Source organism: Zingiber officinale, chromosome 3B, assembly GCF_018446385.1.
Source record: "Zingiber officinale cultivar Zhangliang chromosome 3B, Zo_v1.1, whole genome shotgun sequence".
Classification (NCBI taxonomy): Eukaryota; Viridiplantae; Streptophyta; class Magnoliopsida; order Zingiberales; family Zingiberaceae; genus Zingiber; species Zingiber officinale.
In genome coordinates, this window is record NC_055991.1 from 18,707,061 (window position 1) to 18,712,364 (window position 5,304).

Below are 5,304 nucleotides of genomic sequence, written 5' to 3' on the forward strand. Positions count from 1 at the left end.
GGAGATTGTTGGAACCCCAAGGTGTTTTGATGTGATCAAACAAGTTAAGTTAGGTCATGTTTGGTTTAGCCCTTGTGTCTAAGTGTGCAGGAGCTTAGGAGCATAGGACGTTGAGCGAAATACATGGCTAGCGAGAAGGATGGCACGGGGAGAGAGCCGACGGGCTCGGTGCGTCTGAGGGACGAGGTGCCGCGGAAGAGTACACCGGTGGACGAGAAGAACGTACGCGACATTCGAGAGATGAGAAACTGGGGAGGAAGGTTGCTCGAGGAAAAGGTCAGAACTTGGGTTCGGGTGAGCCCTATTCTGGATGGCCGAGATAACCCAAGGAAGCGGAGCCGAAGCGGAAGACTTAGACTGAGGCGAACTGAATCGGAGCAGAGGGTTTGGACCGAAAAAAGTCAACTTTGTTGACTTTCTTGGTCTGAGCGCCCGGACCTGGATATTATCCAGATCACGGTCAAACGCTATCTATGCGAGAAGGGATAAAGTTTTATCCCCTCTCAGGCGCCTAGAACCCTTCCAGGTGCCCCGACCAAAGCTATAAATATAACCTTGGTCCAAGAAACTGAATAACAACTTGTAATCCATATCTGTTTTGTTCTACTTTTCTTTGTGTGTTGTTAACGCTGTAAGAGGCTACTCCGCCCGAAGGAGATCTTTAGATAGTGCGCTTCATTCTCCTTGGATTAGCAATCTTCTAATTGCAAACCAAGTAACTCCTTTGTGTCTATTTCCTGTTTAATTAGTCTCTTTATTTTTAATTACAAGTATTCTTAATCTAGTTATAAGTCGAGAAAGGGTTGATTTATTTTTTTTAGGGCAATTCACCCCTCCCCTCTTGCCGACCTCCAAAGGGACCGACAGTATTGACTTCTATCCTCTGCATTTTTCGAGCGGCACTAGCCTTCGCCTCACTACCTCCACAAAGCACTTGCATGCTGCCAGCTGATCTCCCTTGACTTCCCCCACTTATTCATTCATGAGGAATATTATTTTCTGACAGAAGGTTGAGACAACTATATGAAATTCATTTAGGGTCGATCAGCCCAAAATGATGTTGTAAGCAAAGGGTACGTCCACAACTATAAAGATTGATCGATGTGTTCTCATTAGGGTCTCTTCGCCTAAAGATATAACCAACTTTATTTGGCCGAGCAGCTGAATTTCATTACCAGTGAACTCGTACAACAGAGTCATCATAGGCTAAAGCTCGCTCGGGTCTATTTGCAGCTGCTCGAATGCTTGCTTAAAGATAATGTTAACTGAGCTTCCTGTATCAATAAAAGTGCAAGAAATGTTATAATTAGCTATAATAATCTTTATTATTAAATCATTATCATGGAAGACCTCCACCCCCTTTAAATCTTTGGGTCCGAAGCTAATCTTGGGTCCCTGTGCCTTCTCTTGGCTGCAACCAACCTCATAGATTTTCAGCCTATGAGCATGCGACTTCCTCTCTCGGTTGGAATCTCCATTAGTTGGCCCTCCAGTGATCATGCCAATATTGCCCGAGGGGCATTGTTACGATTCTCCTCTTGCCGATTCAAAGGTTGTTCTTGCTAAACTCGGGCGGGTGCTTGGGCTTGCTCGGCCTAGAGCTGAAGTGTAACAACCCGCCTTCTACTGGCTAGGCTGTAAGGCCGGACCGTCACATTATGCTGTGTTAAGCTATATCCATGACCATTACTAAGTCTAGGTGCGGAAAACTATACCAATTTAAAACTTTGCTAAGCTAATACAAGTTCTTGGTCCTACATGTGCTAAGGGATGCAATCTAAGATATTCATGGCATACCCTACATCCTCTATGGTCAAGGAACTGAATTACAAGGTCTCTTGGTCGAAACCCAGCTTCCCAATCGATCCATATTGCACTCAATCGATTGCAAGCTGATGAATCGATCCATGGATCGATTCCGATGGCTACTGTTCTCAGGTTAATATTCTGGATCAATCGGCTGATCGATCCAGACTGGTCAATCGATCCAGTGATCGATTCCAGCGCTCTCTGTTCGTGGGAGCGATTTCCCGATCGATCGAAGGATCGATCCCCGAACTCACTGTTTGCGACAGAATACGACTGGATCGATCGGCTGATCAATCCAGAAGCTTACTGTTCGCGGAATCAGGCTCCGAATTGATCCACTAATCGATTGAGGGCTCCCAATCGATCCACTGATCGATTGGGGTTTCTGATTTCACAGCAAGGCTCTGATTTCAGCACTGTTTCGTGCCAAACTCACCTACATAAGTTCTAAAATAACTGGAGAACATTCTAATATCAAACAACTAACATTCTAAACATGGTTACTAGCAATCTAAGCATATTTTCTATAATTCCATGCATTTAGATACTGAATAAGCAAAGAGTAACATGATAAGAAACACTAAGTTCTTAAATGTTCTAGTTCTTCCAAGGTCTTTATTCCAGGTTCCATCCACACACATCTTCATCATTGCATTGACCTCCAGCCTCCGCTAGTCCATCTTCCCTTTACCTTTATCTGCAGTATAAGGAAAAATAGTATCTGTAAGCTTGAGAGCTTAGTAAAAAATCATCTACCTCACTAAAACATGCATACGATGCAATTTATGTTTTTAAAACATGCTGTTTGAAACATATGAATATTGAACATGTAAGAGCATAGCATGGCATGCAAACAAGCTAGTCATGGCAACAAGTACTAATCTAAGCTATCATATTGTATCAATAATGGAAACTAAGCTGAATCATGAACTGGGCTGAAACTAAAACTAAACTAGAACTGAATTTAAACTATATACACAACTGATTTGTGAGTTTTGAAAACTATTTACCATAAATAGATTAAAATAATAATCATGCTGCTGATGGGTCCGGCATCTGTACGTGCTATGCGCGCATCCCTAACTAGACCCGGGTTTGCAAGTCCCGAATTTAGTAAGGTTGCTAGGTTATCTGAACCTAGGGACGACTATGGGAGCTCAACCCAATGGATATCTAATCTAGTACAGTGCCACTGCTAAAATAAAATATTGATTATAGCTGAGTTCTTCTTATATTGCTATTTCTAGGTTATCTGAACCTAGAGCTAGGTTATCTGAACCTAGAGGCGACTGTGGGAGTCCACACATTGGACTGTAGTCCCATATAAGCTGTAGTAAAACTGCATATACTAAATAAATGCTTCTATCGCACTTAGCTAACTATTAAAATGCCTAAGTCGCATTTTAATGGTGTTGAACATACTATCAAGCACTTGGCGTGCGCTGTTGCACACCTGTGTCACAACTCCATATACTACTTAACTAAAGCATGCAATCACACGAGAACTACTTATACTGCAGGTGAGGGGTTTCTTACCTCCTGCTCTAATTTTCTTACGATTCTAATCGCTAGATTTCCGGAGAAGATGATCCTTTCGACGATCTTCTCGCGTCTATGCATTCCTCTCGCGGAGGGGAGCGTCCTCGGGTCGGAGTTGTTGCAGGAAGGAGCCCTTATGACCCTAGGGATGAAACCCTAGCCTTTCCTTGGCTTTGGCGTGAAGAGAGGGTGCGGGAGAGAGAGGTTCGGCGGTGAGGGTTTGAGGGAGAAAGAAATCCCGATCAAAATAAAACCTCACTTAATCCCTTCCCTATTTATATTAAGTGGGTAATTCGGCCCAACTCTAACATAAATATAATTGACTCTCTCTTCTCTCAACACGACCCTGCTGGGTTCACTTGGTTACTAGAGATCACCTTAAGTTGTAGGTCCCAATAGGTCTCGGGTTCAATTCCCGCTTAGGCTATTCACGATTCTATTTATTTTTTGCTACTTTCGCTACTCTTAAAATTCTGTAAAAATATCCTAAAATTCTAAAAAAATACCATAATATTTCTAATAATTATTTTGAGAATTTTCGGGCGTTACAATCCCCTATACCTTATAAAAAGTTCATCCTCGAACTTAGAATAATTCTGGGTACTTCTATCTCATACTAGCTTCTGTCTCCCAAGTTGCCTCTTCTGCTGTGTGATTTTGCCAAATGACTTTTACTAATGGTACCTCCTTGTTCCGCAATTTCTTAACTGCTCGGTCTATTATCTGAATAGGCCGACTATCATAGCTGAGGTCTTCGCGGACTGGTACCGACTGGGGCTCAATCACCTGGGTGGCATCTGGGATATGCTTCTTCAGCATAGAGACATGAAATACATTATGGATGGCTGACATCTCCTGTGGTAGCTCTAACTCATATGCTACCTTGCCAACTCTTCTAGTGATAAGGTATGGTCCCACGTATCTGGGACTCAATTTGCCCTTCTTCCCAAAATGCATTACTCCCTTCATGGGAGCTACTCTGAGAAACACTGAATCCCCAGCTGAAAACTCTAAGGGTCTGCGCCGTGTATCAGCATAGCTTTTCTGGCGGCTCTGAGCTGTCTCTATTCTCTGGCGGATCTGCTGTATAGCTGCTATGGTGTCTGCTACTAGATCTGTCTGGAGTTCTAGTTCCTTCTGCTCACCACTCTCATACCAGCAGATTGGAGATATACACCTCCGCCCATAGAGAGCCTCATAAGGTGTCATACCGATAGTGGTCTGATAGCTGTTGTTGTATGCAAATTCTGCTAAACTCAGATATTTGCACCAACTTCCCTTGAAGTCTAGGGCACATGCTCGGAGCATATCTTCGAGTACTTGATTTACTCGCTCCGTCTGACCATTTGTCTGAGGATGGAAGGCTGTGCTGAATTTTAACCTAGTGCCCAATGCTGACTGTACACACTCCCAGAAGTGTGACGTGAACCTACTGTCTCTGTCTGAGATGATAGTCCGTGGAACTCCATGCAGTCTGACGATCTCCTTGAGATACAACTGAGCTAACTGCTCCATGGAGTAGGATATCCTGATAGCTAAGAAGTGGGCTGATTTAGTTAATATGTCGACTATCACCCAGATGGCATCAAAACCATTCGTGGTTCTGGGTAGTCCCACTATGAAATCCATAGAAATATCCTCCCACTTCCACTCTGGAATCTGGATAGGCTGCAGAACTCCTCCTGGTCTCTGGTGTTCTGCCTTGACCCTCTGACAGGTCAGACAGGTGCTAACATATCAAGCGATGTCTCTTTTCATCCCGGCCCACCAAAATCGTTTCTTTAGATCTTGGTACATCTTGGTGGAACCTGGATGCATCGCATAAGGAGTCCTGTGAGCCTCATCTAAAATCTTCCTCTTTAGTTCCTCCTGATCTGGAACACAGAGTCTGTCACCGAAGTATAATACCCCACTATTGGACACTCTGAATTCTCTACTTTCTGATTCTGCTAACCC